This window comes from Ochotona princeps, chromosome 13 (genome assembly GCF_030435755.1).
Source record: "Ochotona princeps isolate mOchPri1 chromosome 13, mOchPri1.hap1, whole genome shotgun sequence".
Lineage (NCBI taxonomy): Eukaryota > Metazoa > Chordata > Mammalia > Lagomorpha > Ochotonidae > Ochotona > Ochotona princeps.
Window position 1 is genome coordinate 33,272,258 of NC_080844.1, and position 15,900 is coordinate 33,288,157.

Genomic DNA, 15,900 nt, shown 5'->3' on the forward strand with positions numbered 1-15,900 from the left:
ATTCCCTTCACATCCACGCAGATGCAGGTGTAGATGTCCAGAGAGTGAGGAAGGAGTGAAAAAGAGCCAGGCTACGGCAGGACTGACTGCAGCAGCTGCCCCTGAGCCCTAAACCCACAGTGACAGAGGAGGCAGATCTGGGCACCAAGGCCAGTCATTACCATTCTGGGGTCCTGGAAAAACTTGTATTTTTTTAAGCTTTGTTCCTTTCTTGGAGGCAGGTGGTAAGAGACAGAGCGAACTCGGAGTTCTCCACTGTGCTGGTTTGCTGCCCAAATATCCGCAGCAGCCACGACTGGCCCAGGCCAACACTGTCAGCTGGAACTCAGTCAAGGTCTCCCACGTGGGTGGCAGGGATCCCAATGCTTGAGCCCTCCCTACTGCCTCCTGCACCAGTAGAAAGCTGGCATCAGGGGCAGGAGGCAGGTAGCAAACCCAAGCACTTGAACATGGGTTGTGGACGTTTTCTCGGCTAGGCTCAATGCCGGCTCCCGGCACTAGGAAGATGTGACTAGCTGGATGTGATTTCTATGCGCACTGTTTACTCATTCATGTGCTGCAGTCTCAGAGGATATGGTGTGGAGGACAGGGACCCAGGCTCTCCACAGGCCTGGACTATTATTTCCAAGAAATGTAAATGGAAAGGAGAGTTTAGTGTGGCTGTGCAGGGAGATAGGGGCTCAAAGACCCCTGCCCTGCAACAGGAACTCTCTTTGTCCCTGGGAGTCCAGCAACAGGCAAGGAAGGTTCATCAGGTGACAGCTGGGGACACTGGGGGTCAAGGACAGCCTGAGCCAGTGCCAGGGTGGGACAAGCCTGGTGCCTGCTGGGCGCTGATCGAGCCAGGGTGGCTGGGGCTGCTTTGGCAATGGAGATGGAGAGGGAGTTGTGACCATGAACATGGACTGGCATACAGAGCAGCAGACAAAAGGAGCCAGAGTGAATCTATAACCAGAAACGTGTAGAAGCAAGTACCTGGAGACAGAATGCTGGCTGGGAGGCTGCCAGCGCTGGGGCTGGGGCCGGGGGTGCACCAGGGGCAGGGCAGTGGAGTGGGGGGACTGGGGTTTCCTTTTAGGTTGGAGAAGTCAGAAGCAGAGGTGATGTTGGTGCAGCGCTGTTAGACGCTGCTGAACCGTGGGTGGCAGGGGTGTTTGTGTTCATTTAACCCTGGAGCTGCTTCCTGCCCAGTATACACTCTGGAAGGCAGCAGGTGACGGCTCAGGGCTTGGGTCTCTGACACCCACGTGGGAGACCCAGACGGAGCTCTGAGCTCCCTGCTTTGGCCTGCCCACTGTGGGTGGAGAGCGGCACTTCCTCTTCTCTGCCCTTCAAACTGATCAATGAAGGAAGCACTTTTCTCCTTAAAAAGAGCAGTGACTGGGCCCAGTGCAGTAGAGCTAAAGTCCCCGTCTTATACACACTGGGATCCCTTATGGGTGCCGGTTCTAATCCCAGCTGCTCCACTTCCCATCCAGCTCCCTGCTTGTGGCCTGGGAAGGCAGTCAAAGATGGCCCAAAGCCTTGGGACCCTGTACCTGTGTGGGAGACCTGGAAGAAGCTCCTGGCTCCTGTCTTTGGATCAGCTCAGCTCCGGCCATTGAGGCCACTTGGGGAATGAACCAGCAGATGGAATATCTGTCTGTCTCTCCTTCTCTCTGTAAATCTAACTTTCCAATTAAGAAAAAATAATAATATATACTATTATATATTACGTACTACATACGTATTATATAAAGAAGAAGAAAAAGAGTGGTGATCAATCGATGTGACTTTTCCCTGCAGGAAAGCAAGAACTCAGTATGGAATTTAGTGATGCGCCCTTTCCAGGGCTGGGAGGAGATCCTTTAGCAGCTCCTGAGTATGCGTCTTTGCGGGCACGGGGACATGGGGATGCTTAGGAACATGTGCGGAGCAAGTTAGGGCATTGGTGTCGCCATGGCTGTTTCTCACGGCTCCACGGCTAAATGTCCCAAACCCTTTGGCTGTTTCGAAACTCACCAGCCATATTGGCTACCTGCGGTTGCCCTGCCACACCACACATCCGCAGAACCCAATCCTCCCACATCACGGGCACTACCCACCTGGTGGTCAGCCTCTGCCCTCCTTCCCTCCATTCCTCCCAGCCCCTGCTAGCCACCCCCGCACACTTCACCCCCTCAAGGCCCATGGGCCAGCTCGGAAGGCAGATTTCACTGCATGGCTGAATCATAGCCCAGGCATTCGTGATCCAGGCTCGGGACACGCCTATCCACACCAGGACACCTACACTGTGGTCACCAGGGAGAGCAGGCGTCTACCACACGCTGCTCCCCTCTGTTGTGAATTCAGACCCTGGGGTGGGACTACTGGATCCAACATGGACGGCATTGAAGGTGGGGGCAGATGGAGGCAGTGATGGGGTAGGAGGAGGCAAGGAGAGGACAGGAAGAGCCCCAGGGGCATGGAGAGGCAGGAGACGGCTGAGCCGCAGTGCAGCCGACAGCTGTGCTGCCCACTCCTACAGGGGGGGCAGTTCCTGCTGGCTATAGGCAAGACCCCACACGCTCATCCGTTTCACTACAGAGCACGCCCTGGCTTGTGCACCTGCAGGGACAGCAGCCCACTGCCTCCAGATGCATGCTCATGTCTTAGGGTGAAGCAGGGCCCCTGATGTTCTCAGAGGACTTGAACTTGCAGGCAAGCCAAACTGCAGGGGTGCAGCCCTGCCCGCATCCTGGCTGCCACGGCTCATGGCCCTTGCCTGCTGTGGCTGCAGGGCTTGGAGTGCTGGGTGGGCAGAGCTGGCTTGGGCAGAGAGGAGGCCAGATACCCTCTGTCCCTGGGAACCAATTCCTCTTTTTTAAGTTAAATTTTATGGGCCTTACACGATAGCCTAGTGGCTAAATTCTTGCCTTGCATCGCTAGGATTCCATATGGGAGCCAGTTCATATCCCAGCTACACTACTACCCTTCCAGCCCCCTGCTTGTGGCCTGGGAAAGCAGTAGAGGACAGAACAAAGCCTTGGGACCCTGCACCTGAGTGGGCGACCCCCCAAAAAAGCTCCTGGCTCCTGGCTTTGGATTGGCTCAGCTCTGCTGTTGCAGCTACTTGGAGAGTGAACCAGCAGATGGAAGATCTTTCTATCTCTCCTTCTCTCTGTAAATCTGTCTTTCCAATAAAAATAAATAAATCTTTTTTAAAAAAGGAATACCCTTATACAAGAAACTTTGTGGTCTGTTTAAAAAATAAAATAAAATTTTGTTATCTATTGAATTTCTTTAATAGGGAACCAGACATCTTGCATCCACTGGTTCCCGCCCCAGATGCTCACAACAGCTGGGGCTGAGCCAGGCCAAAGCTAGGGGCCAGACCTCAGCCCAGGTCTCCTGCGGGGGCGGTGTAGATGCACAAACTTGAGCCATCCTCCAGGGCCCCCAAGGCTGCTCAGCAGCTGCGGGGGGGGGGGGGGCTGGAATCAGGGCATGTGCCAGGGCTTGAACTCAGGTACCCCAAGTTCCCCCAGGGCTCCAACAACTGCCCTGGCACCCATCTAACGCCCTCGCAACTGTTTCCTCATTTGCCGCGCAGCGGCTGCTTCAAGGCCATGTGAGCGCAGGCTCAGCGCATGCCCGTTACCCCGCAGTGACCTCTCCGCCTCCTGTCCACAAGCTCCTGGCAAGGTTTCCCAACGCGACAGCCCCATGGCTGTTGAGATCAGGTGGTTGAGAAACCAGAGAAGGAAATGAGGAAATGTTACTGGCCTCCACCTCATTCTTGAGAGAGAACCCTACAAGAATTGTGAAATGTATTTCTTAGCAGTTCTCTTTTTGTTGTTGTTGTTTTAAAGACTTGATTATTTTTAATTTTTTAAACATTTATTTATTTTTACTGCAAAGTCAGATATACAGAGAGGAAGATCTTCCATCTGATGATTCACTCCCCAAGTAACCGCAACAATCAGAGCTGAGCCAATCTAAAGCCAGGAACCAGGAGCCTCCTCCGGGTCTCCCACGAGGGTGCAGGGTCCCAAGGCTTTGGGCCATCCTCGACTGCTTTCCCAGGGCACAAGCAGGGAGCTGGATGGGAACCAGGTCTGCCAGGATTAGAACCGGCAGCCCATCTGGGATCCCATCGCATTCAAGGCCAGGGCTTTAGCCACTTGCTAGGCCACCACAACGACCCCTGTTGTTGTTAAGATCTCTTTATTTTTACTGGAAAGGTAGATATACAGAGAGGAGAGATAGAAACAAGAGAAGCCAAGTTCACTCCCCATATGGCTGCAGCAAGCAGAGCTGATCTGATCTGAAGACAGGAGCTTCCTTCAGGTCTCCCATGCACAAGCAGGATCAAGGCTTTTAGTCATTCTCTGTTGCTTTCCCAGGTGAAAGCTGGGCCTCAAGCTGAGGCCCAAGGGGCCTTTCGCCTCCTGGACCTCACAGCCGTCTTCCCAGGTCGATGTCTACGCTGTCCTTTTCAGCAGCCTCGTGGTCTCCCAGAGTGCGCTATGCCCAGTCCCGGCTCAGCACACACAGAGTTCTCTGTGAAACCCTTGCGCAGACAAGACTGTCACATCACCGCTTATTTCTCGGAACAAATTCCTAGCACTGGAATTTCTGGATACCAGGCCTGCTTCGTGGCATCCGCTTTCTCATTCTTGTTGTTCTAAGTCCTACGATACTAAGTATAAGAAAAAACATAAAGGTTCTTTAACCACCTGGGGGCCCAGGCACCCAGCTCCCTTCTGGAAGCAGCTAACATGACTGGTTTCTAGAGAATTCTTGATGGTTGATTATGTACACCCTCTGTCCCTTTAGCATGCTGTAAAAGCAAAAATCCTTGAGGAAAACTAAAACACAGCACTGTGAGCCTTATGCACGGGCTGCCAGGTATTGTCCCCATATCCACTTTCTGTTTATTTAAAGCAGGCCCCGCACAGGAGAGCAGCCACGCTGAAGGGCTGATACTGTCTTTCTTGCCCATGGGTGCTGGGACAGTGGCTGTCATGTGGCAGGGCCTTCAGGCACAGGGAGTGGCTTTGTAACTGCCTGGCAGGCTGGTGCAGAAGGAAGCCCAGCTGTGTCCCCAGGCCCCAACCCAGGCCGCATCTGTTGCTGGTCCAGCTCTTCAAGGCGACACCACCGCCCTCACTTTCTCCTCTTGGCTGGGGGTGTATGTGTCTCTGTAGGGCACCTAGCCCTCTGTCTCTTGGGCCATCTCACACCATATATTCTGTAGGTATTGCTTTACTGCTTACCAGGCTACCAGCTCCAAGGTCCCTGATCTTGTCTGTCCTGTTTCCAGGCTATTCCCAGGTACCCAGTCCAGCACTGAACAGGCAGGGGACCCTCATCCAACAGCAAATGAATGCTAGACCAATTGCCCAAGTGTGCAGCGGTCCAGTGCCCCGGGGCTCCACAGGGCATCTCGCTTAAGTTAGTCTCAGCTGCCATTGCCTGGACCCACACCTGCATTCAGAGTTTGTCCTGGAGCTCCACCAAAGACCCAGCCAGTCTCAGATGAATGAATGAGTGAATGAATGAATGCCTCTATGTCTTATATGCCTCACCCCCAGGACACCTCTCACCGAAAAGGCTGTTGTGGGAGGACAGGGGACAGACATCTGAGCCAGTTAGGGGGTGTGCCACTTAGGGTAGGAAACATCCGAGTCGCACTGGGGCAGGAATCTTCCAGGCCTGAGGAATATGAAGAGAGACCCCCCCTGCTGGGAGTGGGGTGGGGGATGAACCAGCTGGAGGGCAAGAGTGATGGTGGCGCAGTCTATAAATGTGTGCGCCCTGGGAGCCCAGGAGGAGTGTGGATGGGGTCAGTGGGCACCTCGTCAACCGCCTTTCCCCTGCAGAGTCTTTTGTGAGGTGACGGGGGCACACAGGTGTTCCCTTCCCTGTCTCTCACACACCAAGGATAGTGTAAGCGTTGTCTATGCCGGTTCTGCACTAAGTAAGTACCTGTGCTGCGACCCTATCTTACAGCTAAAGAAACTTGGACTCAGACAGGGCTCAGCCAGCAGGTGGCAGAAGCGGTTGCTTGTCCTGGAGCCCATGTTCCGCTCTCCTGTGCTGGGCCGGTTGCTTTGACCTACACACTAACTGTCCATCTCCTGCTTGCCGGCCTGCCAGCGCCCTGGCGGCAGAGACAATGTGGTAATCTTACCTGTGTCTCTCCAGCTCCTGGTACAGGGCTGGGCACAGAATGGGCGTCTGGCAGGATGGAGACCATGAACAGAAAAGTGAAGCTTGTAATGCTACATCTCAGACACACACAAGAACCTGCACAGGGCGAGGCTGAAGCCAGGAGCGGGGAACACAGTCCAGGTCTCCTACGTGGGTGTCAGGGACCCACTACCACTGCCTCCCTGTGTGTGCATCACAGCAAGCTGGAACCAAGAGAGCTGGCCCAGGCCCTTGGAGACTGGGTGTGGGAGTCTCCAGCAGTATCTTAACCAGTGGGCCAGACACTGGTTCTGGGTGGAGGTGGGCTAAGAACATCCGTTTCTGCCCCCTTGCATCGTGATGTACTCTACAGGAACTATGGGCAGTCTTGTTAGGTGCCGCCTGCCGCGCTGGCCACACACCTTCTGACTTGGGCCTTCTCTGATGCGGTTTCCTGCATAGCCGTTGTCACTGAGCCTGGGACACTGAGCCCTGGGGTGACATCGGGGCTGTGGGAAGCAGGAGTTGTCAGATCCGTTCTTGCTGCGGCTCCCCTGACCCAGCATCTTTCTCGAAGGTTGTCACATGGGACAGGGCCACTGGGAGGCCATGCTTTACCCCTGCCCCCGGCCCCTGCTCCTTGGCCATCCACACCCTCCCAGGGCAGCAGGAGGGCTCCCTCGCCTCCCCTCTTGTTTTCTATCCTCTGGATCAAGACAAGCAGGCACATTCTCGAAGGGTTTGGAAGAAGGGAGATAGGGTTATGAGGACAGAGGGCCTGGGTCAGGGCCCCAGCTTCTCCCCTTTCCCCCATGCTGACCTCACCACACCCTGAGCTAACCAAAAGGACATCTCCACCCAAGCCCTCCTCACCCACTGCCACCGCCTTGCCCGGGTCGCGGCAGCTCCTCCCCAGACCTGAACTGGGTCCTCACTCCAGCTCTTCTTGCCAGCCCCTCCCCCCGCCCGGCTCTGCAGTCACAGCAGCCTTCTCAGGATGCATCCCACTCTGCTCTAACTTCCTGCATGGCTCCCCAGGAGCGAGGCCTGACTGTCCAGCCACACCCAGCCTCCCATGGGTGCTCCACTGCAGCTGCACCTGCTTTCTCTCCCCCAGGGGAGCATACCCTGGACACCGTCATCTGGCTGATTTCAAGTGTCAGCACAGGGAGCCTTTGCCTGTTTACTAAAGGCGTTTTTAACCAACGGCACAGTGAGAACCCACTTCATCCAGCCTCACCCGCTTCCACAACTGCCACTGCTCAGTGGTAGACACATCCACCCTCCCGCCTGTGCCCCTGCCTCCCACACACCTTGCTTGCCTCAGTCACATGTGCTTGGTAACCTGTTGCTCAGCAAGGGAAATGCCTAATGCATGGCCACCAGCACCGCTGTGGGATTGAACCAATACTGCACATGACATCCAAGTTCACCCCTTGCCAAATAGCTGTCTAATTCTTCTAAAAAGACAGCTGTTGGCTAGGGTGAAGATTTGATAAAATCTGTTTGCCTGAGTTGTATCATGAATGGGGAGCAAGTACCTCCTGCTTAATCTATGGGGGTCTTTCTGAACTAGGAAGTCACATTGGGACAGGCTGGGGAGCTTAAAGGATTTGTTACACCCTCTGAGTCCAGGGACAACAAGAGGCTGAGCTATTCCCGGGGGTCTCCCTAGCAGGTGGGGACTGGGACATGAAGGGAGAGACCAGGGTGCAAGCAAGCAGAGGGGATTTCCTGAGTGTAGCAGCCAGCAGTAGGTCACAGCCAGGGTGAGCTGGGGACGGGGCAAGACAGGGAACTCTGTAGCAGGAAGCAGCTCATCTCGCAGGGCACCTGCTCGCCTGGAGAGATGCGTTTCGGATTCATGGAAACCAGAAGTTTCTCAAATTTATAGCAGTTTCTCTTAAGTTTCCTTTTTTGCCTTCAAATGCTGAGTCTATAATTTCCCTTAGGTTTGTTGTTTTCCCTTGCACATTTTGATAGTTGTTACTGACAATTTGGGTTTTTTCTCTGTAGACCTTTTCATGCTCAGGTCTGATGATGTGCCGGATGGCGACATTTTAATCTTACTTCCCCAGCCCTCGTGTTTCCTAAAGCTGGTCCGTGGGCTACAGGCGCTGTAGGATTCACCTTCAGTGTTCTCCCTCCTTTTCTTCCCGCTTTTTCCTTCCTCTTCCTTTTTGTGTTGGAAGATTGTGAAACTTTCTCATCTCAGTTGTTTTAACATTAAAAAAAAGTATCTATATCTGAGAGGCAGAGAAAGAAATAATAAAGATAGAGCAAGAAAGAACGTACTGGGGGACTGATGCCATGGCTAGCATCCCATATGGGTGCTGGTTCAGGTCCCAGCTGCTCCACTTCCCATCCAGCTCCCTGCTGATGACCTGGGAAAGCAACGGAGGATGGCCCAAAGCCTTGGGACCCTGAACCCACATGGGAGATCCATAAGAACTTCCTGGCTTTGGATTGGCTCATCCCCGGCTGTTGTGGCCATTTAGGGAGTAAATTAGCAGATGGAAGATCTTTCTCTCTCTCTCCTTCGCTCTGTAAATCTACCTTTCCAATAAAAATACATAATATACAAAAATAGTGAAACAAATCTCACCTCTATTGGTTCATTCACCCCACAAACACCCACAACGGATAGGGCCCGCCCAGGCTTCCCACTTGGATGGCAGGGGCCCAGCCACCTGAGCAGCTGCCTCCTCTTGCCACCTCCCAGGGCCTGCACTGACATGAACCTGGAGTCCTGAAACAGAGCCAGACCCCAAGTCCAGGACTCTGCAGTGGGCCCTGGCTGTCTGCTTCAGTGAGCCATCCAGTGGGCTAAATGCCAGCTTTCTCTGTTCCCCCTTCTCCTTTCCAAGATCTCCCTGTCCTGTAGACAGCCACTACTGATCTTCCCGTGGTCCTGTAACTCCTGGGGCACCAGGATGTGGTGATATCCTGATCCCAGGATTCCCTCTGTGTCCTGGAGTCCTCTCGAGATTTTCTAGAAAGCATTGCCAACTTTGCCATCGGCTGATCCAGAGGGTCCCAGGGAGCAACAGTCCTTAGGGCATTTCCTGTCAAGACAGCTGCTAAGCAGCTTTTATACTGAAGCCCTAGGTCACCAGTACCGTATGCTGGAGTTGGCATTTCCTGAAGATGTGGCCAGATCTCCTTCTGCCACAAATCATATGGACAAGTCAGATGACAGTTGTCTTCTATAAAGATTTATTATTTGAAAGACAGAGTTATGGGGTATGTGGGGAGACACACAAAAGACAGAGAGATCTTCCATCTGCTGCTTCACTACCCCAAATGGCCACAAAAGCAAGGGCTGGGCCAGGTTGAAGCCAGGATCCAGGAACTCCATCCGGTGTCCCATGTGGGTGGTAGAGACCCAAGCATGTGGGCTGTCTTCTGCTTTCCCAGGTGGATCAGCAGGGAGCAGAGCAGCAGGCCCGAAATGGGCACTTCGATATGGGATGCTGGTGTCCCCGCAGCAGCTTAACTCTTCATTCTACATTGTCAGCCCCAATGGTTGGCTTTTCTTTTCTCCTAAGTGCCTTGGGCTTTTTGCTAGGATCCCACCCATCTTTTTCTTTCTTCTTTAAAGCCCAGTGGTTTTCTTAGACATAAGTCTCAGAGTAATTCTTTGATATGTCCTTTCAACTGGAATTACAGTTGTGGGGTTTTGCTCATCTTACTGGTTTGGCTCTCTTCTGGCTTCTTCCTGGGCACCTGTCATGGGTGTTGGCGCTTCTTTTCCTGCTTGCTGAGGCACGTATTTCGGAAAGTTCATGGAGGGGTGGGTGTCTGGCACAGCAGCTATGAAGCAGGTATGATGCCAACCTTGCACATACCTACTTGGTGTCTCCCAGCCCCTGGGAGCAAGCAGTGGTGGCGCGATGCCTAGGAACCTGCCACACACATGGGAGCCCCGGCCGGAGTCCCTAGCTCCTGGCTTCCGCCTGGCCCAGCCCTAAGTGCTGTGGGAATTTAGAGGGTGACCCCGCAGGGGATCGCTCTTCCTCTCTCTACCTTTCCTTCTCTTACATTCAAAAACCATTTTCCTTGAAAAAAATGAAAAAACTATTTTCGTGGGAAACATTTCTGTAATTGTGGGATTGTTTTCTTATCATGGATTTCTGTGAGCTCTGAAAATTGCCTCACATCTGTGTTTATATATTTGCACAACCCGTTTGTAGGTATTTTATTTTCAAATACCTTTCTTTTTCTTCTTTATTTTTCGGTTAAAGTGTTACTTGTTGTGGTTGTTCTTGCTTACGCTTTTCTGAAGTGATTGTTGGTCCTTTTCTGTGTAGTTATTTTCTGACCTTTATCATGATTCTTTTCAAAACTTCCTTTCCACCTGCCCCTCTGCCCCAATCACCTCACTTCTGAGCTTATCTAGTTTCAATTTAGGTGATTTCACAAATTCTGCCATTCAAAAACTTCATGTTGCAGTGCTGGGTTAGGATCTTCATCTGGTTTTTCTGACATGCTTTTATTATCTGTAGACATGTTATTATTTATTTTTATTTTACAAGGGATTCAATCTTGATTCTTTTCTAATACTATATATAGTTTTAAGAAAAATGAATTTTCATTTTTTTTTTTAAATTTTGTGTTCTCTGGGTAGTTCCTTGGTTCTCCTTTTTTTAAAAAGCTTTTCTTTTTTAAGATTTATTCATTGTTATTGGAAAGGCATATTTATAGAGAGTAGAGACAGAGATAGAAGTTCTTCATCCACTGATTCACTCGCTAAATGGCTGCAACGGACAGAGCTGAGCTGATCAGAAGCCAGGAGCTTCTTGCGGGTCTCCCGTGTAAGTACAGGGTTCCAAGGCTTTGGTCATCTTTAACTGCTTTCCCAGACCATAAACAGGGAGCTGGGTGGGAAGTGGAGCAGCTGGGACATCCCAGTGCATATGGGATGCTGGTTCTTGCAATCAGAGGATTAGCCAGTTGAGTTATCACACTAGCTCCTAAAAAAGTTTTTCGTTATTTCTTTTATTCCTTTGAAAGGCAGAGACAGAGCGTGAAAGAGATCTTTCATGTGCTGTTTACTCCCTACAACAGCAGAATTTGGGCCAGGCAGAAGCTGGGAGCCCAAAACTCAATCCAGGTGTCCCCTGTGGGAAGCAGGAAGCCAACCACCCAAGCCATCATTACTGCTTCCCAGGGTGGACATTAGCTGGAGTCCAGAGCAGAGCCAGGACTTGCCCCCCAGCTCCAAGGGGAGATGTGGGCATCCCAGGCTAAGCGCTACATCAAACGTGTGTGTCTATGCTCCTAGCAAGCAGTGTGTGCTGTAATAGAACATGTGTGCTGGGTGAGTTATGGAGAAAAGAGAGGGATTAGTTCACACTTCAAGTCAGGTGCCCCTTCCCCCTCCAGTCCCCGCGTCGTGTGGCCTCTGCTAGAGCCTCCTTGCTGGGGTCTCCGTGGGTGGGACAGCTCGCAAAAATGGCCAGCAGGACTTCCAAAGGGCAAGAGAGGGGAAGCAAGCCAGAGACCTGGGCAGGGCCTGGCCTGCTGTTTTCTAACAACTCACTCCCATGGAAACTAATCCCCTCCTAAGAGCCCCCACCCACTGCGCAAGACCAGCACCGGCCTGGTCCGAGCTTGGTGTCCAGCCATCTTAATCATCTCCCCTAGCCCCACCTCTTAAAGGCTTCATCACCCAACGTCATTGTTCTCCTGGGGACACAGCTTTCAGCACATGAAGCCCCCGGAGACACACTCACTCCCACACAAGCCCACACTGTCGTGGCTCCTGAGCCTCTTGTTCTAAGGCATGCATATATGGCCATTACAGTCGCTGTTGCTGCGTAAAGAACCGCAGGGAACTTGGTACATGAGACAGCCGCCATTCCTATCGCAAGCCTACGTCGCCTGGGTCAGGAATTCAGCAAGGGTCCAGCATGGTGGTGAGAGGATAGCAAGTCCCCACCCACGATGCTGGATCCTCAGCTGCAAGACTAAGTAAAATGACCTGGAGGCTCCCTTACTGCCTCATCTGGCTCTGGAACTGCTCAGGACTACCTCCCCACAAGGCTCGGCATCACATGAGGCCTCTAACCATGGGGCTTCATCCCCCTGAAGCTGTGTTTCAGGCTTGTGGGTTTAACTGTCATCTAGTTTTGCAGTAGCTCTTCTGGTGGGTTTTTTTTTTTTTCACATCCTAGTTCTGTTATCATTGGATGTGTATTGTTCTACTTAGTCAAGGCAAAAACAGAATGTCACAGGCCCCGCAGTGGCCCCCAAACAACAGAAACCTAAACCAGATCATAGCTCTGGTGGCCGGAAGTCTGAGCCCAGAGGCCTGTGAGGCTGATCTCCGACAAGCCAGGCCTGTCTGGCCCACAGACGTCAGATCATGCGGTGGTCATAGCTCCTCCTGGCCAGTCCTCTGAGCTGGCCGGTGCGTCTCTCACTAGGGACACCGCCCTTGTTGGTTTAGGGGACTGCCGTTTGGCCTCCGGTAGTTTTACTGATCTCCAGAATAAAGGGCGTGACCAGCTGAGCCACTGAGAGCAGGTCCTGGCGTGTGCAGTTCACTGCCAGCAGCGAGGTACCCAGCAGGTAGCACATGACAGAAGGTGTGGAAGAGCCCGCAGCCCTCTGGGGCCTCTCATACCTCCTCCATGAGGCAGGCCACCCCCCAGGCCTGAGCAGGCTGTGGGGGGTATGGAGCCATTTGGCCTGTGCCATTGGAGCTGAGGTCATCAGGGGCACAACTTCCTCTGTACAGGAGAGTCTGAATGGAATAACAAGAACATTCTGCCAACGAGAGAGGCGATGGCCACAGTCCACCCAGGTCAGCTGATCTGGGATGCAGGCAGAGAGATGTGAACTCTCGGAGGCCGAAAGGAGGGTACCTAGTGCCCGTCCTGCCCCCACGTCTGCCGTGCTTCTACTGTCACACCTGCTGCCTCCTCCTTCATGGCCCAGGAACAGCACACAGCTCCTTCTTTCCTCTGTACGCACCACACTGTCTCCGGCCTCATTGCTTTGGCGCTCACAGCTCTGACTGCCTGTAGTGTCCTGTAATGAATGCCGTTTCTCCCTATTTCTGTCAAGCTTGCTTGTTTATTTTATCCTTTCATACTTGCTCTAAAAAGTTTTCCCACATGGGATAGCTGACCGGTGGGATGCCCCATACGCACGTGTGCATGCAACACCCACAAGTACCATTGTGCCACCCACCCACACCTCCTGCTTGCATTTGCTTCAGGAGTCCCTCAGTAGCCAAGGAGGGCCCTGGGGGCCATCAGCTACAGTGCACTGCATTGTGGCTCTCAGGCCTTCACTCCCCAGCCCACTGCTCTGTTTCCATCAGCACCCTCCCCTTTGCTTCACAGCAAGCAGAACACATTTCTTTGCTTCAGTGACTTTGAGTTTGGGCATGGGGTTTACTTTGGCTGGTGACAGAGGCAGAAGTCTTCAATATGATTGTGTGGTTTGGCTTGTCTCTTGGGCTCTTGTGACCTGCCTTCAGAAGAACATATCCCCGGGTAGCACTGGTCCAAGCAAAGGAAACTATAGAGCCCTTGGGCCTAGACGATAACCCACCCTGGTCCTCGGTGCTGCCAAGCCTTATGGCCTGATATGAATTCACCTGAAAGCCCCCATTTTGAATGAGGAAAGCAGACACTTTCCTTGGTGTTGTAAGCCACCGAGCTGAGGAGCATGCTTGTTAGGTAGTGCCATTGCCACGACAGCTAAGACCTCCTTCATCCCTGTGCTCCCAAGCTTGCCGCTGGCCCCGGGTGGAACACCAAGGAATCAGGTCAAGTCTTTGAACCAGCCCATGGACAACATGCATCTGCCCTCCTGGGTGCACTTTGTGAAGCCTCTGCTAAAATGGTTAGAGGAAAAGGAAGCTGAGATGGGACCCATACGGAGAGGAAATGCAAATTTAGGCTGTGAAATATCTGGTCCACAGCTCACTGGCTTCCTGGCCCATGTGGAGCCGGGCTGGTGGGGGACCCTTGGAGGTTTGTTGCTATGTGGAGGAGTCCCTGTCCGTGAAATCGCCTTGCTACGAGGAAAGCCACGCGCAGTCACAAATGTGCCACATGGAGGAGGGGATGGAGCGGTGCAGCCAGCCCTGCTGCTGGCTGCATGCAACAGCCCAAGCTATCTTAGCTGATGCCTGAATGCACAAAAGAATGTTCTAGCTGAACCAAGTCAGTCTCGTGAGGAAATGATGCATTTGTCTTAAGTCATTCAGTTGTGCAGGTGGCTTGTCATACAAGATAAACTACTATATAAATGAAACTATAAATATATGTCAAGTGTATGATTGTTATTATTATTTTTATTCCTGAACAGTTTGAGAGGAAGTGGACAGGGATAGTGAGCACATATCTTTCAGCATGTGGCTCTAATGAGTGGAAGAGCCTTTCACACCACCACGGTGCAGTTATAACTCTGGGGATGGAATCACAATAATACTAATTATGAATGCTCTTATTCCTTTTGTGCCAAATATCTAACAATCTTTTACAATAATTTTCTTTCTTTCTTTCCTTCTTCCTTTCTTTCTTTTCAGTTTCAGGATCCGATTCAGGAAGACACTCTCCCTGAGGTGGGTATATGAGTTTCAAACATGAAACAAGTGACCCCAGGCTCAGAGACTTAGAATAGTACTTAGGTGCTGGGTGCTCCAAGTAGGGGTTAGGATGCCACGTGGATCTGGGTTCTGCTCCTGGCTCCAGCCAGCGCACGCCTTGGGAGGCAGGAGTGCTTGGGTCCCTGCTCCCATGCGGCAGCTAAAACTGGGGCCTGGTTGCTGTAGGCACTTGGAGTGAAGCCATCGATGGAAGATTTCTCTGTGTCTTTGTCTCTCAAATAAAATGAAGATAAATTTAAAACTTTTTACAGATTTATTTATTTTTATTGGAAAGAAAGAAGAGACAGAGAGAAAGATCTTCTGTCTGTTGGATCGCTCCCTAAGTGGCCACAAAGCCAGAGCTGAGTTGATTTGAAGACAGGAGTCAGGAGTTTCCTCCAGGTCTCACATGTGAATGCATGGTCCCAAGGCTTTAGGCTTTCCTCCACTGCTGTCCCAGGCCACAAGCAGGGAGCTGGATGGGAAATGAAGTAGCTGAGACATGAATTGGCACCCATTTGGGATCCCAGCATGTGCAAGGTGAGGTTTAGCCACTGAGCCATTGCGCAAGGCCCTCATAAACCCAGGGAATGTATTTTTCAGCAGGCACACTTCATGCTCAGCCTTGGGACCTCGAGGTGCCTCTGTGAGGGGGCTGTCCCCTTTGTCAAGGATGACATTCACTAGGTGACAAGTGGCATGCAGCCCACTCTTAACCACTCTGCAGTTCTACCTTGGGCCTGGAAAGTTCTTTCAAACAGGGGAAAATTATATCTGTGGCTGGACATTGAAGTCATCAGTTGGGACGTGCTACCAGCTCATAGCAGAACGCCTAATCTAAGTCCTGGCTGCTCTGCTTTGGCTCCAGCTTCTTGCTGGTGTGCAGGATGGATGGGTCAAGTACGTGGATCCCTGCCATTCATGTGGGAGACTCCTGGACTCCTGGAGCACCTGGGGAGTAAATCAGAGAGTGGAAGATCTCTCTTCTCTCTCAGTGTTATCTTGATTTTCAAATGAGATGAAAATCAGTAAAAATCAAGTTTTTTATTAACTAATTTTTAAAAATCAAATTTAGAATAAAAAATTTTTAAAGGAACTGATTGGCTTGGCTCAGAAATTGAGGGAAGATGTTGAACCTGAAA